This window comes from Ochotona princeps, chromosome 31 (genome assembly GCF_030435755.1).
Source record: "Ochotona princeps isolate mOchPri1 chromosome 31, mOchPri1.hap1, whole genome shotgun sequence".
NCBI lineage: Eukaryota > Metazoa > Chordata > Mammalia > Lagomorpha > Ochotonidae > Ochotona > Ochotona princeps.
In genome coordinates, this window is record NC_080862.1 from 8,617,594 (window position 1) to 8,638,648 (window position 21,055).

The 21,055-nt window shown below is 44.1% G+C and overlaps 1 non-coding gene across 1 annotated transcript; it reads left to right on the forward strand.

Moving 5' to 3' along the window:
* Positions 1–4,997: 4,997 nt before the first annotated feature.
* On the forward strand, positions 4,998–5,104 carry LOC118760002 (U6 spliceosomal RNA). The gene has a single exon (XR_004996521.2). It is a non-coding gene; the product is annotated as a U6 spliceosomal RNA (small nuclear RNA).
* Positions 5,105–21,055: the final 15,951 nt, after the last annotated feature.

Below are 21,055 nucleotides of genomic sequence, written 5' to 3' on the forward strand. Positions count from 1 at the left end.
GTTCAGGGCTGGAAGGCAGATGAGCCTTTCCGACAGACATGAGAGTAAGCCGTAATGCACATTTCTAGAAACATTTCAGTTACCAACAGAATCAAATGGGCCTCCCCAAAGCCAGAATGGTACTCCTAGATAGAACAGACCTCGCTTTGGAAAAGGGAGCATTTCTGTGGCTCCTGTTTTAAAAGATATTAAGTGTATCATTTCTAATTTTGTGCATCCAAGGATAAGTGATTGTTTCTCTACTATGATTCTAAGTAACAAGTGTGAATGAAGGCTAAATGGCCTCTCATACATTTATTCTTTGAGAGTCATAATTTAATACATACAATGCAACTCCAGGGATTAATGTACTTTTCACATTAGGGCTGCGCTCATATTAGCACTTCCAGTAAATTATGGGAAAATGAGCCAATTTACCTGGAGTGCATTCTAAGTACTCCTTTGAGATTATTCACAGAGATTTTTCAAATTTATAGTTAAATACTCAAGGTATATCATTATATCTTAATAGCTGAAAACCCATTAACATTCTAGGTAATAGCCTGCTTGTGGCAAACAAAAGGTCTCCTCATTTGAAAAAAAAAGTATGCAAATACCTATAAAAGGAAAGAGAAATTAAAATGTAGAAACAGATGTTGCAATAAAATGTATAAGCTCTGCATAAAGGTTCAGAGGCAAAATGTATTCCTATTATATAATAGCAATCTGACTAAAAGAAAAATTATTTGAAATTGCTTCAGTCCCTGATGTATATATACCTAATTTATTTTAGTATGTGCTATTCTTTTTTTTAAAGGCCAAAAATGAAAAAGAATGTCAAGAGAAGACATGTAAAAACCTGGACAGAGTTAATTTACTTAAAATGATTGTTTACACTTCTGAGCATCAGGAAGCATCCTCCTCCTACGTACGTCGCTTGACTCCTCGAGCCCGCTGAGTCCCTTCCCTCTCGCTGTGCCGGATCCTCTCTCTTCTGACACGGTCTGCCTCTTCGCCATTCTTCCATCTCCTTCACTTCCAGAATCTCACACTAGCAATCAAGCTGACTGAATTTTCAGTGTCTACCTCACCATGGGATACATCCTCATCAAAATCTTAAAACAAATAAATAGGGGTGGCCTCCTGGCAGGTGTGTACGCTCTGCTTTCTAGCTGTTCCCACTGACGGATGCTACACCGTGTGCACCCGCTGCCCTCTGACCCTGAAGGTGGGCGGACTCTAGGCCTCCCCACGTTCTCCTCTGAAGCCTTATGCCACTCCTGGCTTGCTCTTAACTTTTAGTTCCTACAGCCACCTGCCACGCCCTACTCTCCCTCCATGCCCCAGTTCAAGTACAACCACCTCTTGAAATCCTTCTCCCCTCCCAACAACCTCCGTATGTAGTAACGACTTTCAATGTAATGAGAGCAAAGCAAAGTCAACCATGTGATCTCTAGGGGAGAAGCTGGTACTTCCCTGGGTCCTAGAAAAACCAGTGGGCACAGGGGATAAGCTGAAGTATTTCCCTTTCTACAAAGAGTGATTCAATTTGGCATTTAATGAATAATAACCTTCAGTAAAAACACTGCGTTATGTATGCAATGGAAGCAATAATGCTAAAACTTCATCCTGCTGGTATTCAGGTTTTCAAAAAACAAAGTCAATTAATTAAACACAATCCTGTAATACACACAATATACAGAAAATCTCCATCAACTTAAGAATAGGATTCATTTTGTGGATGTCTAAACGATCCTGTTTAGGGAGAAAAAAAACAGTTTGACAACGTATATTAACTCTCTATTGTCCAACTCCAACAGAACTATTGAATTACTTGTGAAAATGTGTATGATTTAAGAATAAAATAGACCCTACTGAGTGATTTTCACCACCATGGTCCCCGGAAGCTAGGAGACCAACTGTTCCAAACAGCTCCAAAGCTGGGAGAACAAGGCTGCTTAGAGTTCTGCCCATTCAAACCTGTTATCGAAACTACTGTGATCCAACGCAGCAGAGCTATCTTGAAGGAAGTATACTGTGTGTTGTGCGCACCCTCAGTGCTAAAGGGCTAGTCTCCCTGGTCCTTTGGTTTCCCTCAGTACGTTCTGGAGTGCATTCTCCATAGAGGCAGATTCTAAAGCTTTTCTTTGTTTAGCTTCCCAGTTCCATGCCTATCCTAGTCTCAGTTGATAGTTTGGTCCTGGACTTTAACGAGACGATGACAAATCTCTGAAACTAAAGCCTACCTTGAAGTATCTCTCTCCATAGATACTGCCTTCCAGGTCAAAGGAAACTTATATCCCTTCTCACCAAGGTAATTCTATTCACCTGAATCCCAACTTTTGAAGGTCATGAGAACAAAATATATAAAACCGTGCTTTTCCATTCAAATTCCAAACATATCAAGATTAAAGTGAAACAAAAGCAGGCCAAAATATTACCATTACTACTGATGCAAGCTAATCCCAGGCAATGCTGGACCCAGAGGAGGAAGTGGGCTCCTCAGTTAACACTGAGGTCTGGGGGAGGAGAGTAGCTCCTTGCAGTAAGGAGTGCTTCCTAAATGTGAACCACACAAGACGGTGCTAGCACTGCATCTGTCCTCCAGTTCGCATCCCGGCTGCTCTACTTCCTGCCAAGGTCCTTGCTTATAACCTGGGAGAGCAGTAGAGGATGGTCAAAGCCTTGGGACTCCTGTGGGAGATTCAGAGGAAGCTCTCAGCTCCTGACTTTGGATCAGCTCAGCTCTAGCCACCTCGGTCACTTGGGGAGTAAACCAGTGGATGGAAGATTTTTCTGTCTCTCCTCTCTTTGCAAGTCCACCTTTCTAATAAACTTTTGATGTGGCACAGAAATGACCAGATTTTCTCACCCTACATTTCCTAGTGTAGAAAGCAGTAAAGGTATGGGACCAGAAAGTTAACACTGAATCTCCCACAAAGAAACAAACATCAAAAAAGTGAAATCAACATTTCTTCCAACTCCACCCTCTACAACTTAAGGAAACTACTCATCTGGTATTTTTCTCTAGCCCGTATTTTTCTCCTTCCTAATGACCCCCATCCTATTGCTAGTTCTTCAAATACCCTTCTCAGGGTTGACAACCTCCAAAACAACCAACCAACCACACTTGGTTCTAGCATCTATGTTCACTAGTCTTATTTCATTGCACTTTGGAGCTGGAAGATATCCGGGGCTCAGGCCAACGTAGCAGTACAAAGGAAGGCAACAAGGCCCAGAGAGGCAGCTGTTCGAGGTCACCTGCTTCCTGGTTTTATCTGGGAGGAGGAGCACTTGCTCTACTCGGAATTCTCATCTTGCACGTGGTACCACTATCTCCTACACACTGTCCAGGCTCGTAAATCCGTTGTCATCTCTAAGACCCTCCTCCACATCTTCTTTACCTTCTCCAAGTTGTGTGAGAGACTGGTTAAAAACAACTGTGGCAGAATGTTTCAGCCACTCCCAGAAGACAAAGGAAGAACATGAAACCAGAAATTTGTGAATGACCTAAATCTCCTTTCTCTGCAGGGACAGGACTCTTCCTGGAGTCAGTCAGGGTCACAGCCCCACAGTAACTGAGTGTGGTTGTAAACGCATGTCTGTGGCCACCTCGAAAGGCCTCTCTCAGCAAATGGTAACCATATTTCTAAGCAGGCTGTTGACTTCAGCACTTTTGGCTACTCCTGTGCACCAACTGAAAACGCCAACCTCACTGCAGCGTTTTTCCATTCTCTGTCAAAAGCCATAATGTACAAAAGTTCCCCCCTTTATCAAAACCAAAGGTTAGTTTCTCAGTGGCTAACCACTGCTGCTTCTAAAATAAGTGTGTTTTGTGGTGAGCTTTTTACATGCTTAAAAAGATGGGCTCAGCAACACCAGGAGAGGCTCTGAAAGGATTAATGGATGGCGACAGTTTTCTTAAGAAGGGGAGGAGATCAAATACTGAAGAGAGCTGGGGCACAGAGAAAAAAAACCACCGTGCCACTCCATCACCCAAAGTGCGAGTGTCTCTGTAGAGACAGGGCCAAGCTCTGCAATGGAAACCATTCATTCCCCTTTCAAGTTACGTTGACTGTGCATCACTCTCTGGCCCTTAACTTCCCCTGTCTCATTTCACAGTTATCTCCCTCCTGCAATGTTCGATGAACTCTGCTGGATTCCTGACTGATGTTCAAGCTTGTCACATGCTAAGCAGAGGAACTCCACACACAGCAGGTTCTCAATACCGCTGGAATCCATGTCTATGGATGATTTCAACGCCTAGTTACCTGCAGAACAGAGATTTGGCTTTGCATACCTTCTGCAGTCTAGTACAAAGTATAATGAATTTCTTCCTTCACACAATTCAATCCTCCTTCCCCCTTCAACCAGGAAACACCTGTGCCTTGTAAGCAATTTGGCGGGGAAAAAAGAGAAGTTTTCACGTATATGGCTTATTCTGTAGCACTAAGCACACTGCAATTAGTTACTAGATATCTGACAGATAACTTGATCAAAAGGTGACAGCTTTCTGCTATTCTTGATGCATTCATTCAGATTAGTGGCGATTGTTCTAACGACAGTTTATTGGCTGAGACACATTGTTCCCAAGTACAATTCCTCAGACACTCAAATGCACAGTTCTAGGAACCTGTTTATTGCTGTGAAACTCAGTAAAATCATTTCAGAACAGGGGCTGGTAGTATGGTACAGCAGGCTCAGCCACAATGTGTAACAGCATCCCATGACAGGTCCTGGCTGCTCCGTTTTCCATCTAGCTCCCCGCTAACACAGTGTGCCTGGGAAGGCAGTAGATGATGGCCCAAGGACTTGGACCCGAGCCACCTATGTGGGAAATTCAGATGGACTTGCTGCCTCTGGGCTTGGGACCCACCTAGCCAGGGCCATTAAGGCCATTTGGAGAATGAATCAGTGAACGAAAGATCCGCCTCTCCCTGTCTTGGTCATTCTTTCAAATAAATAAATACATCTTCTAGAATTTTCATGATTAGAAGCAACCTTCAAAGTTCAAATGTGTGCTCGCTTCAGCAGCACATATACTAAAACTGGAACGAGGCAGAGAAGATTAGCATGGCCCCTGCGCAAGGATGGCTTGGAAATTCATGAAGCATTCCATATTAAAAAAAAAAATTCCAAATGCTTTTTTTAAGAAATGTCACACTGACATATTATTCATGACTCTATGGTTTTGAACTACACTCATGTTAACATACATAGATCTAGTCTATTTTACCTGGTTAGTGCCCCCATCTGTACATTCTACACATTAGCTAAGCATTCCACTTTAATAGATACTTAAATCTTCAATTTGTCATTATTACAACTAATGTTGTAAGGAACATCTTCTGCGTATGTCTCCCAATGCATCTGCGCAAGTTTTTCTGGTAAGCAAAATTCTTGGAGATACCATTTTATCTGATATTAACACCATCACACCTATCTTCTTTGTTTTTCTGGGCACTCTCTATACTTTTACTTTGAATCGCTGTTGATCATTTGGCCTAGACTGAATTTTTTCTTTCTTAAAGATTTTTTTTTTTAATTTGAAAGGCAGAGTGAACAACAGATGGGGGTAGGAAGGAAGTTACATCATTTCTTCCTTTTCCTCAGCATCCCAAAGTCAATCCCCAACAACGTTCCAAGCAGTTCGATCTAGCTTCCCATTAATATCCTGGGAGGAGGCAGATGATGGCTCAAGCGCGAGGCACCCTGATTCCAAGGGCGACGTCTGTGCCCCCAGCTTCAGCCCATCTCAGTGTGTGTCTGAAAGTAGGTGCGGAACGAACCAGCAGCTGCAGGATCCCTACTCTGTTTCTTCCCTCCCTCTGTTACTCTGCCTTTCAAATTTATGAAAATAAAACATTTTTTAAATTAAAACAGGGAGTGCTGTGGCCTGGAGCGGGGGTGGGGGAGGGCAGTGGAGGATGGCCCAAAGCCTTGGGACCCTGCACCCACGTGGGAGACCTGGAAGAGGCTCTGGGCTCCTGGCTTCGGATCAGTGCCACTGTGCCCACTTGCGGAGTGAATCAACAGAAGGAAGAGCTTCCTCTCTGTCTCTCCTCCTCTCTGTATATCTGACTTTCCAATAAAAATAAACCTTGAAACAGATTTAAAACGGGAGAAAAATCCTGAAAGCAGGCAGCACGAAATGACATATTACCCACGGAACGAAGGCACATACAATAACTGGCTCAACAGTGGATTGGCTTTGTCTTACGCACTGAACGAAGGCAGGTCAGGTGGGGCACACGTGCCTTAAAAACTCATACATTAGGCCTAAAATCCTTCCTTCTCTTGTAGTTAGCAAGACAACAGTCGCCACTTGGCTCAGTTACCCAACATACTAAGCGAATAGAAATTGAACCAATTTCTGCCTTGCTGAAAACTGGGATTTGCTCTTTTATTTTTTAATTTGACTTCAAAACAAGCATAATCTAAAAAACAAACAAAAATCCTCCCTCTATAATGTCCACCCCCTTCCTTCTCAGTTGAAACGCTTGAGCTCACTTGGGTGAAGAGGAGGCACGGCATGGAATTGGCTTTCCACTGGAAGGCTGGAGCAGTGATTAAACGTTCTAGCTCTTCAGGACTTTCAGTGCATTTTCCGAGCCCTGCCATTTGGTGGAAATTGTTCTCTAGTGCTCTTAAGCAGCTAATACAAGTTTAAAGCTGAACTAATTGTTAAACAGCAGAAAACAGTTGTCAGAACATCAGTGCAATGTTAACCTCCGAGTTTCAAATGAGCCTTTGGTTTTGTTGGGTGTTTTTCATGTTTGCGTTTTGGTCTCCAGCACTTCAATCTTCAGCTTTTTTTCTTTGTTCATTCCTTTTATTTTACCCTATTTTAAGTGAAAATACAGTGCCCTAACAACATTAAGCTGTATGTTTCAACTGTACAAGCACCAGAATATTCAGAATTTAAATTCCCTCTGGAACCATAACTCTAACTAACACCCCCCCATATAAATATATGCCACAAAAGGGTCTTTCATTGCAAAACTCATACCCATGAGTCAATGTCATTTTTCACTAAGTAAATAATGCAAGATAACATAACGAAAGGGGGATTTTGCCTTATTCCCTTAACTATAAATAAAAATTTGTAGCACTTTGCAGGGCTGCCACATGTGGCAGGATATTAACTTAAATACCAATTTTTACGCTAAACTGTAAATAAGATAACTATGTTCTCGTTTAAAATAGTGTCCTTGTGTTAAAATAGTCTCTCTTTTCTTTAAATTTACTGCTTTCATGTAGCATGTATGGGTAGCTGCATACAATTTGTGATCATGTAATGAAAGACCCTATTGTAATACGCATAGGAAGGAGGAAAAAAAAAACCCTGGAGTTAATGTTGTTGTGGGAATTACACAAAGTGCTTGTGATGAAGATCAATGTAGTGAGGCTGAGGCCGAGACTACGTCAAAGACCCTTTCCCGGATAAAGAAAGCAAATCACTGTCAGCTGTGGCTTGATTTATATATTACAACCAGTCGCGAGTGTGGGAGAGGTCTAGCATGTGCATACTGAAAACAAAAACTCATTTGATTCTCTTCGGTTTACGAGCGCCCTGAATTCTGCTCCAGCACCAGATACCCGGATGGCCTTGCACTTCCCTGGTGGTGGTCTGTGTTTACCCCAGCTCTCCCCATCCCGTCTCAGCATCCAGATGCCTTGCTCTTTGGAGCCTAATGTGTTTACGCTCACATTAGCAGCAAGGCATTGGGTTGCAAAGATCATACTGGAAGTGGTTTCACTCCGTATTTCAAAGAGGAAAGAATGTATCTCTTTGATTGTTCCTTGCTCTCTAGGTAGAGTGTTTCAATGTTCTAAAGTGCCACTTCAACTAATTACAGCAGAGTGACCTGACAAGGATTCCTGGGAGAACTTACTACAGATACAGAGAAACAGGGATTTCACTTTGGTTCTCTATTTTCTTTTCTTCTTCTTTTTTTTTTTTTAAGATTTATTTTATTTTTTTAAAGGCAGAGTTACAGACAGACAGACAGAGACATCTTCCATCTGCTAGTTCACTTCCCAAATGCCCTCAAGCGCCAGGGCTGATCCAGGCCAAACCTAGGGACCAAGAGCTTCTTCCAGATCTCCCACATGGGTGCAGAGGACCAAGTACTCGGGCCATTTTCCACTGCTGTCCTGGGCGAACTGACACAGAGCTGGATCAGAAGCCTGGGACTTGAACCGGCACACATATGGGATGCAATACTGCAGAGTGATCCGTCAACGACTGGGGTTCCAGTCACTCACTTGGGATAGCCAGATGAGAGCTCTGGGTTCCAGGCTGCAGCCTTTCATTACAGGCACCGAAAAATGAGCCTGTGTAGACCAGAGATCTCCCTCATGTTCGTTTTAATTCTCTATCTCTTTGCCTTTCAAATAAAATTAAAGTTACTTTTTATAAAATGATCTTTTATTTTAAAGCTGTGAGAACACACTAAAGAACCTGTCCATCACAACATCACCTGTTGCGGGCACACCTCTCCCATCAGGTGGATTTCACCTCTTCACGTAACCTGTGTCGCCTCTGCTTCACCTTTGTTCTCATGCTCAATGTACAAAATGCCGGACATAGTCAACTCCCCGTGCATTCGGGTGGGGAGAGTAGTAAAAATGACTAAAGAGTATCTTCTGGAAATCACCTATTTAGAAAACTAATTAAATTTTTTAATTAATTGTTATTCTTATCTCTGTTTTTACAGATTACAGATGAAGAAATTACAGTCAGCAATCTCAAGTGCCAAGTTCACGTGATCTGAACTCAGGCAGCTGAGAGTATTCTTAGTCACCCTCTCTGCTGGCTCAGCAGCTCTTCTGGATAACCCTAACATACCACCTTCTACTAAAGTTACTTGGAAAATCAGAAGCCCATCACTGACCCCGACAAAGGCGAGGGAAAATCCAAGAGCTGGGTTCAGGACAGTGAAGGCAGAACAGCTGGGGAGGGCGCAGTCACAGCCCCCGTGACCATGAAAACGGGAAACCAAACGCAGAATATCTTAACAGGAGGGAATGTTGAGGCATGACTCACGCAGGTGGCACGGACCCAAATACGTGGGCCAAGATCTGCTGCTTTTAACATCAGCAGGGAAGCTGGTCAGAAACGGAGCAGCTGGAAATCCAAATGGTGCCTATATGGGATGCTGGCACCTCAGGAGGCAGCTTAACTTGCTGTGCCCCAACTCTGGCCCACTCGAGTTGAGATTTTAAATTTATATGGTCCAGCTCCAGAGCTCACTTTATTGCCTAAACCCAGGCCAAGCCAAGACTGAAAATGGTCATTTAAAGCACAAACAAGTCTGTTAGATTGTAAACCCGTAAGCTGAAGCAGAGCGGGCAAGCAAGGCTAAGAAGCACTCCTGAACCTCCATCTCCACCATCACCAGCCTTCCCCGTCACTCCGACGTATCACCATACCCTTCCCCATCACTGACACATCACCATACCCTTCCACTCAACGGTAAGCAAATCATAGTATACTGTAGGTCCCACTTCTTTTTTTAAAGATTGATTTTTATTTGAAGGGCAGAGTTACAGCGATGGAGAGAGAAAAAGAGAGATTCTCCATCTGCTAATTCACTCCTCAAATGGCTGCTCTAGTCGGAGCTGGGCCTATCCAAAACCAGGAGCCAGGATGTACTTCCAGTTCTCCCATGCAGGCGCAAAAGCCCAAGGACTTAGGCCATGCTCTGCTGCTTTCCTAGAACATAAGCAGGGAGCTGGACTGGAAGGGAAGCAGCCAGGACATGAACTGGTTACCCATATGGGATGTTGGTACCTAAGGCAGAGGCTTAGCCTAGTATGCATGGCACTGGCCCTGGGTCCCACATTTCCAAGAATGCCAAAATATTCCACATTACAATAAATGGAAGATATATTTTAGGCTTACTTACAGCACAGAAATAGCAGCCTTGCTGAAAAACACTTTTTGTTTTTTTTGGGAGCTCCCATTTGTTGGTTTGTTTCCGGACTGGTGATGACTGGGGCTAGGCCAGACCGAAGCAAGGATCCTTGGGACACAGTCTAGGTCTCCCACATGGGTAGCAGGGATCCCAGTACCGGTGTCACCTTCTGCTGTGTCCTAGGTACACATTAGCTGGAAGCTGGAGTCAGGAAGGACGGCAGGACTCGAAGTCAGACGTTCCAACAGCCCATGCCGGCATCATGAGTAGCTTGTTAACTGTTAGGCCAGACACCTGCTCTCACTCATTAAATTCAATTCTAAAACGGTGGGTCTGGGTTTGAGTACAATGGTTGAAATAAGGTATGATTCTAACAAAATGTGAAATGAAGAGCTATTATTCCATGAAGTACTCTGCTTCAATTGTTGACTGTGCTTATGGATATGATTTAATTAATGCAGTCTTTAAAGACAGAAAGGATTAAGCATTCGGCTCAGTGATGATCAATATACTAATCACCTATGCCTGGTTCGAATTATAGCTCTGCTTCCAACTCAGCTTTCTGAGGGTAGCAGGTGACAGCTTGAGCGCTGGGGTCTCCGCTGCCCAGATGGGAGACCCGGGGCTCTTGGCTTCCTCCTGGCCCAACCCCAGCTGTTGAGGACACTTGGGGAGCAAATCAGCAGATGGAAATATGCATACGTTCCTGGTTTCTTTTGAGCAAAGCGGGAGGAGGGTAAAATTCAGTTAATTGAGAGAACTGGTTTGAAATAGTAAAATATAAAGCTTTTATCAGACTACCAACTGATTTTTTTGTTTGCTAGGATAAAATTAATAATATGTCTTAAATCCCACGAGAAGAACTGATATGGGCCTGGTATGGTGGCTTAGCGGCTAAATCCTCACCTTACACAAACCATGATCCAGTTTGTGTCCCAGTTGCTCCACTTTCCATCCAGCACCCTGCTTGTGGCCTGGGAAAGCAGTAAAAGATAGCCCAAAGCCTTGGGACCCTGCACCTGCCTGGGAGACCCAGAGACCCTCCTGGTTCCCAGCTTTGCATTGGCTCAGCTCCAGTCTTTGTGGCCATTTGGGGAGTGAACCAGCAGAGGGTAGATCTTTCTCTCTGTAAATCTGTCTTTCCAATAACAAATAAATAAATCTTAAAAAAAAAAGAACTGATAGAATTTATTACCATTCAAATATTCACATACTGGAAATAGGATGAAGATTAACAGAACTGGGCTACAGGGGTCAATAGGACACAAATAAAGAGAATGGAAAAGAAAATAAAAATACAGACCAAAGTATCAACTTTTCTAATAAGATTTTCTCTTCAAGAAGTGCAGTCGAGAATGGTCCAAAACCTTGGGACTCTGCACCCGCATGGGAGACCCCAAGGAGGCTCCTGGCTCCTGGCTTTGGATCGGCTCAGCTCTGGCCATTGGGATAGCTTAGAGGGTGACCCATCGGACGGAGGATCTTCCTCTCTGTGTCTCCTCCTTTCTGTATATGTGATTTTCCAATTAAAAAAAAGAAGTGCTAAAGAACACTATTTTGAAATAGAAACTGTTTTTGAAATGTAGTCCTAATAAAAAATCATGTGAAAAGACTTAATTGGTAACAAATGTTCTGTCTTGCAGAAAAAGTAGTTGCTCTAGTTCTTAGGGGAGTGTTTTTACTAGCACAAAGAAAACCCAATACAGACTCCAGTCATGACCAGAAAGGACTTGAAATCCAGTTCCGACCAGTTACATGAACACATCTCAAACACATCTACAGAGCCATCCAACGACTATCTGGCAAGTCCTGGAAAGATTGAATATTGTTAACTCAGATGCCCACTGGTGGAAGTGTAGATGATGTAGATGAATAAATTGTGGTACATTGTAAAATTGAGTATCATTTAGTCATAAAAAGAAATGAATTATGGACACATGCTATTATACTAATGACACTTGAAAATATCAGCTAACTGAAAGAAAAGGAAGACATGGCAAACCACGTGTTACATGATTCTATTTATACATCTCCAGAACAGAAAAAAGACAGAGAGAGTGAGAGAGAGAGAGAGAGAGAGAGAAAATTTTCCATTCACTGTTGCATTCCTCAAATCGCTGCAACGGCCAGGGCTGGGGAGGCTAAAGCCAGGAGTCTGGAATTTCCTTCAGAAGTTCCAGGGACCAAGCACCAGGGGCCATCATCTTCTGCTACTTTCCCAGGCACAGCAGCAGAGAACAGATCAGAAGTGGAACAACCAGATCTCAAACTGACACCCACGTGGGACACCAGTGTCACAGCTGGCGGCTCCACCCTCAATGCCACAATCCTGGCCCTGAACATGTTCTTATCCTCTCTAATGAGGGCTATGTTAAAATCAATTAGAAAGTCATAAAGGTAACATTAAATACTTTCTTTTAAAATTCTGTTCTTGCACAGGCTGAGATACAAATGAAGTGAAAACCTGGAGAACAGACACAGAATAACGGCAACAATGGAAGGAACCTAAGGACATTTTTAAGTGTTGGTGATACGCTGATTAAATGCTACGTACACTACCTAACATTATAGTTCATCTGTGGTGTAAAAAATATGACTATTCTTAAATCCCTGTAAGAAAACGACGAGGGACCACCAGGCTGTAACACAGCAGTGCAGGCATTCCGTCTGAGTGCCCACTGGAGCTTCAGCTGCTCCACTTAGGGTGCAGCTCCCTGCTAATGCGCGTGGGACAGCAGTGGAAGAGAGCCCTTAGCGTCTGGGCCCTTGCACCAACGTGAGAAACCCAAATGAAGCTCCTGGTTCCTGGCTTTAGCCTACCTCAGCCAGGGCCATGGCAGCCATTTGCCAAGTAAACCAGTAAATGTAAAAAATCTCTCTCTCTTTCTCCATATATCTCCTCCCTCTGTAACTCTGACTTGCAGATAAATAAGTAATTAAAAACAGAAAGAGACTAAAGGCAACACATACTATAACCATGATATCTACATAACCTGAAATGCCCTCTGTATTTTAAAAGATGTTAAGTCATGTTCTAAACCAAAAAGATTTGTTAAAAAGGCAACAAAGTCCTTAGGTACCCATCTGCTCAAATGAAGCCAGTGAAATTAGAATTAGCCAAACACGGAGCACGGTTCTAGAAGGCATACAAGTCATTCCATGCTATCTGCCATCAGACAACAACATGTTGCAATGTATTGTTTAACAACATGTGGTCTTCTGGTGTGCTTTTGAGTCCATATTCTGTATTTAGAATAAGTATTTGTTTTCATGGTTTACAGAGAACAATACTTTCTCTTTTGAGCACTAGATCCCAAACATCAAAACAAATGTATGAAAAATGTTGGTCATCACTTTACTGATGTAGTCAATGTGTTTCTTAGAAACTGGGGCCGGGACAGTGGCACTGCGTACTAACCCTCCGCCTTGTGGCGGCAGCATCCCATGTGAGCACCAGCTCACGTCCCGGCTATTCCACTTCTGATTCAGTTCTCTACTTACAGCCTAGGGAGTAACGCAGGATGACCCAAGTCCTTGAACCCCTGCCCCACTTGGGAGACCCAGAAGAAGCTCTTGGCTCCCAGGTTCAGATCAGCTCAGCTCTGGCCATTGAAGCCATTTGGGGAGTGAACAAGGGGATAGAAGACATCTCTCTCTCTCTCTCTCTCTCTCTCTCTCTCTCTCTCTCTCTCACTCCTTCTCTCTGTAAAATCTGCCTTTCAAATAAAAATAAGTAAACCTTCATACAAAAAAACCTTCAGACTTCAGAATGGAAATAACATCATGAAACACTGCTTAACACACATAAAGGGGATTTATTTGTCACAGGGAATTCCTTGACAGAAGCCACTTTTTATTCTATATTAAACAGAGCAGCTTCCAAGAAAAAAAAAATAATTTGTATGAGAACCAAGTTAAAATGTCAAAGCTCTTACTGCCACCTACTTCTTTCCTATTTTGCAATAACACTAATGATATAAAAACAAAACCTAGGTCAGCTCAAATCTGTAAGACAGTTTTGTTTTTTCATGTTTTGTAAAAGAGACTGTACATAAAACCCATTCTTTCCCGATGACTAACACAGGTCAAGCTCACGGAGATAAGGTGACAAAACAAGTTCACTGGAACCATGGGTTGACTGAGAAGAAAACAGAGCATTGAAAGGCACATCCTACAAGTTGTTTATGTCCTCTTTGAAGATCTGACTGTGATTAGTTCTGGATAAACAGTACACACACACACACACAGAGTTATATAATTTTTTATTTGAAAGGCAGAGTTACAAAAAGAGAGGGAGACCCATACAGACAGAGAGAACAGGGGAGAGAGAGAGATATATCCTCCATTTGCTGGTTCACTCCCCCAAGTGGCCACAATGGCCAGAGGTTGGCCAGGCTGAAGCCAGGAGCCAGCAGCTTTTTCCAGATCTCCCATACGGGTGTATCTTCCACTGCTTTCCCAAGCGCATTAGCAGGGAGGGGATTAGAATTGGACCAAGTGGGACTTGGACTGGCGCCCATATGGGATGCTGGCACTGCAGGCAGCAGCTTTACTCTCCACGTCATAGCATTAGCACCCTAATTCTATTTCTCCCAGGCTATGGCTGGTCCCTCAAATACACAGCACACTTGCTACACACACAAGATAATATTGGTACCCAATGAAATAGACTGATGTGTGTCCTCTGATGCCAAAAATACCAAGCATATCCCGATTTCTATCACTTTCAAAAACTAAACCTCCAATGGCAAATGTCAAAGAAATAAAATGTAAGCAAAAGAAAAAGTCCCGAGAAAATAACAATGAAATTGATTATGTATATAAAGATACTATTTCAAAATAATTTCTTCAGGAATCAAACAACACAGTAATGAGTTGGCAGCAAAATGAACATGCCATAAACCACCCTAACAGTCAATAACATCACGAACAAAAAGCTTTTTCTACCCACTGAGTTCCTGTAATGTGGGAATTGCATATATTGAAAATCAAATAGTTGCACAATATATATGCGCTATGAAGTCGTAAAAAGTGTCAGGATCCGCATTTTAAAGATAAGTTTTTTTAGATAAAGATGGTAAAAACTAAGCTGTGAAAATGCAGTCCAAATTTGATTTAAATATCATTACTGCCAATCAAATGAGACACACACGTTACTCTAGTTGATAGTTTGGGTTCACTTGCTCACTCCTTACCATGTTCAGAAGCAATTTTCAGTTTTAAGGAGAGAATAAAATAAAGAGCAAGAATGTGGTAGGTAAACAAATTAGGCTTGCAAAGTTGATATTGATCAAGCTCAGGGGTAAATGAACTCTGGAGCCAAAAGCCAGCATTCCCAAGATCTACCAGTCTCACCACTAACAATAATTCACTTCATTTCTCTGTGTTTCAATTGCCTCATGTCTAAAGCAAGAACAATAACAGTACCCACTTCATAGTCGAAGTACTTAGTGGTATACTGTACACTCTACAGAAACATTAGGAAACCTGGAGCAGGCGTGGCACAGTGAGCTGAGTCACCATTTGGGATACCCACATTCCATACTGGAATTCCGGTTCTAATCCTGGCTGCTCCACTTTCCAATTTCCTGATAATGTGTAACAGGCTGCAATGAGGGTTTGGGTTCCCAACACCAACATGGCAGACGCAGATGGAGTCTGCATTTCAGCTGGCCTACTCCTGGCCATTGTGGACATCTGAGGAGTGAACCAGCAGACGGAAGGGCTCTTCCTCTCCCTTTGTCTCCCTCTATCCTTCTCTGTCACCCTGCCTTTTGAGTAAATGAAAAGAAACATTTAAAGAGAGAAATATTGGGCCAGTGCAATAGCCTAGCAGCTAAAGTCCTCACCTTACATGTGCCAAGATCCCATATGGGCACTGCTTCATATTCAGGCAACCCTGCTTCCCATCCAGCTCCCTGCCTGTGGCCTGGGAAAGCACTTGAGGATGACCCAAAGCCTTGGGACCCTGCATCCGCATGGGAGACCTCGAAGAAGTTCCAGGCTCCTGGCTTAGGATTGGCTCAGGTCTGGCCATCGTGGCCACTTGGGGAGTGAATCAGCAGACAGATCTTCCTCTCTGTCTCTCCTCCTCTGTGTATATCTGATTTTCCAATAAAAATAAATAAAACTTTTTTTTAAAAGAGAAGAGATAAATATTATCATGATTGCTATTTCTCGTTACTATTTTTAGACTATCAAGTGAGAAGATTACACCATACTCTATGCTCAGGCCCCAGCCTAACAACGCACACCAGGCATTCTCAGAAACAACGCTACATCCATGTTGCAGGGTGCGAGCGACATCACACAAGACATGTCTAAGGTTTTATTAAGGAGTCTTTATTAACCAAGCTTGGTGATCACAAGTTCATATGGCAATCCAACCAATCATAATCCAACCAAACATAATCCAAAGAACAAATGGTCATTATCCTTAAGTCCATCCGTTAAGCTGAAGACCGATGTCCCAGCTTCTCCAACAATATAAGTTATCTTAAGAGACATGCAACAAGTAACCTGGACACACTTATAAAAGTACATTCACCTTTCCCTGGCTTCTTTGCCCACATTCCACTACTGCTAGGCCTCACCTCTCCTGGAACTCCTGACAGCACACCAACCAGAAACAACATTACTATATCCATTGTCCCAGCTAAGCAGTACCCAGGAACCATGCTCAGGGGATTACCTGTCCTGGGTCAGCCAAGAGTCGAAGTACCAGAGTAACCGAAGCACCTGGCCAGAAAGAGCGAGAGCCCCCGCTTCACAGGCCTTTTAAAGGGGCTTGTAAGGGGAATGGTTTCACAACAATACAATACCATCCCCTCTCAGTTGATAGGTGAGTTACAGGTGGGCAGGAATGAATACCTAAGTGTTACTGCCGGTTGGCATGGGCAGGAACAGGAACTGGGCTTGTAGCTAAAAACACCTAAACTAATTGGACTTATCTGCATCCAATATCCTGGCTAAAATAGGACGTGGGGGAAGTGGCTGAGGATCACTGGCTGCACTCTATAACAATCCATTCATAGCTCCTTGCAGATCCTCTAGCAACCCACAGATCGAATCGTTAAGAATTGCAGTCACACAACAGAAATATAAAGAAGCATAACTCAAAATGCATCACAAGCAGCACATAGCCACATGACTTCCTACTATTTAAAACAGAATGAGAACCTGGAAACATGAGGCTAGGCAAATAACTCAGTAACAACTGGACAAATACTGCATCAATCCAACTACAAGTGGTCCCCAGGAGAGGCAAATTCACAGACAGGAAGTAAACAAAAGTTACCAGGGACTGGGTGAGGCCAGAGGAAACAGAAGTCATTGTTCAAGAGGGACACAGTTTTCATTTGGGATGACAAGAAAGTTCTGAAAAAAACCGATCATGGTGCCCATAACACAACACCACGAATGTACTTAAATGCTACTGAACGTCATGCTTCAAAAAAATTTTTTACGAAGTACCATGTATATGAATAGTTTCAACAAAAATGTGTAACATGAGTAGCAGCCCTAATGGTATTTAAATAAACAAGAGACTACTCACTCTCAAGTGCCTAACTGTGAACACCCAAAAGGAGCCGATTATCAACTTGTCCTTGCTTTAAAATATATCAGACCATGGTCATACACCTTGAACATTATTTCACTTTGATATATCAGAGTTGCTTTCTAAACTCCTTCAAGGTAGAAGGAAGAGAGGACGAGAACTAACTATACTGGGGAAGTATGTTTGTACGTGGCCAATTCATCATAGTGTTTTTAAACAGGTACCTCTCCACATAGGACCACAACACGAGGGCAACTGAGTATCTGTGCCAGGTACAAGACGGCATTGCAGATTCCCAGTTTCTTCTTGGCTTTACAGCTATTTGGGGAGTGAAACTCTGGAAAATCTGTCTCTTCCTTCCTCTCTACTACTTACCCTGCGTTTCAAATCAATAGACAAAATTACATACATATATATATATTTTTTTTTTTTTTTTAATTCTGTTGCTACCACACAGTAAGCTAACCTGTTGCCTTCTATGCCACGACTTCTCTGGCTACTTGGCTTCTGATCCAGCTCCCTTTTAATGCCCCTGGGAAAGTAGTGGAAAACAACCAATGACCAAAGACCACAGTCTTTGGAGCACTGGGCTCTTGGCTAGGGCCCTACCATGTGGGGAGTGAACCAACCGATGGAAGATTTCTCCTCTCCCTCTAAAACTCCACCTTTCAAATAAATAAATCTTTTTGAAAACTTTTAAAAATAAGAGATGACTACCCCTATTATTTCCTTGAACGAAAATAAACATTCCCAAGCAGGCTCCATCTTTAATTGATTTTGAGGACCAGCTTTGCAAGAACAGGGGTTGGTACTGTTGGATAAAGCGAAAAGCAATCCAGGGGCCGGGGGCACAATTGTAATGAAAACACATCTCCACGGCTGGCTGGCCCATTCATCATCAAGAGCTGAGCAAACTAGTGCATCCCACACACTCACACACAGACCCACGTGCAGGCGTGGGCTCAGGAGCAAAGCCCTGGTGTGAGAAACAGAACCCATGTTCTTTCAGGGATATCAAAGCTCCGAACATGAGGGGTGAGGGCAGGCGGGCAGCAAGGAGAAGCAGCTAGGGCCGCGGGCGTCCGTGCCTCCCGGCGAGAGGACGACACGCCGAGCTTGAACAGGCCTCGTCACCCCGACAGGTGGACTGAGGAAGGGACACGCAGTCACCCCGACAGGTGGACTAACGAAGGGACACGCAGCCCCTTCTCTCTCAGAGAGCCGAGGTGCGGGTAAGGGCTGTCTTCCCGTCACGCCTTCACAACGGGCGGCTGGCTGCTGCTGCTGCTGCTGCCTCCGCCGCCGCCGCCACCATCCCGGGCACGCGACGACACCAAGGCAGGGACCCAACAGGGAGCGCACGGGTTACCTGTCTCAGCCGCCTGCCCACCAAGTCTCCACTTCCGCAGGCTCCGGGTTACTAGGGGCTACCCGGGCACGCGCCCCGCCACGTCATCCACGCGCGCCCGCAGGCCGCCGGGCCCGCCCCCTTTTGGGATGAAGGGAGGCCGAGCCCGCCACGGGGCGGGCAGTGTGCGCAGGCGCGAGAGCGGCCGGGAGCGGGGGTGGCGGGGTGGGCAGTGTGCGCAGGCGCGTGCGCGGCCTGGGGGCCTGGGGCGGTGCTGGCCGGCAGGTGCTGCTGGGGCGGGTGTATCGCTGGTGTTTAACTACACCTGATGGCAAAATGTCTTGACACGTAAGGAAAAAAAAATATTGCTGAGATCAGTTTGTGCTCCTTGGCTGGCTTCACCTCCTCTGCCCCTGCTGGGACTGTTGTTTACACACACCACACCTCAAAGTGTGTGGGAATTAGCCTCACCTGGCCACTCACGAAGACGGACTGAATCTCAGGAAGCCAGAGTTTACTGTCTTTTTGGTCTTAAAGACTTCTTTATTTACTTTTTTTTTATTTGAAAGGGAGATTTACAGAGGAAAGAAAGTCTTCCATCAGCAGTTTCCTTGCTTGTTGTAGAAAAAAAATTTTTTTGTTGTATGGTCCCTGCTCAGCTCCATTTGATTTTTTGCCAGGCTAGATTATCATTCTAGTGACGTTGGATCCTCTCATTTAAAAAAAAAAAAAAGTTTAGATTTTCATCTACTTGAAAAAACAAGATGACAAAGTGAGTGTGTGGACTTCAATCCACTGGTTCACGTCCCAAATGTCTACAACAGGCAAGACCAGAATCCCAGAACTCATCCATCCAGATCTCCTACCATGGAAGGCAGAAACCCAGTTACTCAGCTCTTAGCCACTGCCTGTCAGGATGCATTATGGGCAGTGGAATAGCCAGGATGAAAACTGGCACCCCCACTGTACCGCAATGCCCACTCTGTTCCTCTTGGATATATGTATTCTGTCTGATGTTTTCACTGGCAGGGCAGATTTACAGAGAGAAGGATCTGTCCACTGGTGCACAACAGGGGGTTCCTGCACAAGAGGCAGCCAGCAGTCTCTCTGAACCTCTTTACAACTTTTCTATACTCTGAAATTAGTTGAAGATCAGTTTTCTTTGTTTAAACATTTATTCATTTTTCTTTGCAAGTCAAACTTACAGAGAGAAAGAGAGAGAGTGGGAGGGACAGAGATCTTCTACCCTTTGGCCCATTCTCCAAATGGTTGCAACGACCAGAGGTGAGCCAATCCAAAACAATGAGCCAGGAGCTTTTTCTGGGTCTCCCACAAGGGTACAGGGGGCCAAAGATGTGAGCCATCTTCTGCTTTCCCAGGCTATAAGCAGGGAGCTGGATTAGAAGTGGAGCAGTGGGGGCCTGGCGCAGTAGCCTAGCAGCTGAAGTCCTCATCTTGCACATGCCAGGATCCCATATGGGTACCAGTTTGTGTCCCGGCAGCCCTACTTCCCATTCAGCTCCCTGCTTGTGGCCTGGGAAGGAGTTGAGGACGGCCCAAAGCTTGGGACCCTGCACCTGTGTGGGAAGAAGTTCCTGGTGATAACTTTGTGCACACTTCTGTGATTATCATCTATAATCTGACAACTCCTGAGTCTCTCTACCCAAACCACTTTTAAACTTTTCACTCAAATGCGTGATTCCACTTAGATGTCCGATTGCCATTTGAACTGAGCTCAGCAATCATATAAGAATGGTTGCCTAGCACCTGGCACGGTGGCCTAGCAATTGAAGTCCTCACCTTTAATGCACTGGGATCCCATTTAGTCACCAGTTCTAATCCCGGCAACACCACTTCCCATCTTGTGTCCTGGAAAACAGCCCAAAGCCTTGGGACCCTGCATCCGCATGGGAGACCCAAAGGAAGTTCCTGGCTTCTGGCTCCTGGCTCCAGATCGGCGCAGCACCAGCTGTTGCGCTCACTTGGGGAGTGAATCATCGGACCGAAGATCATCCTCTCTGTCTCTCCCCCTCTCTGTATATCTGACTTTGCAATAAAAATAAATAAGTCTTAAAAAAAATAGTTGCGTAGAATTTGGGGGCTATTTTTAGCCTGTTTATGATAAGGCCAAAGATATTGAGACCAGGTTGACACAAAAGACTTGATAAAAATAATCAAATGCAAAATGAAATTAGCAGGAGTTAAAGCTGAACTCATTTTTGTTGCAGAATGAAAACTGACCGAAGGGAT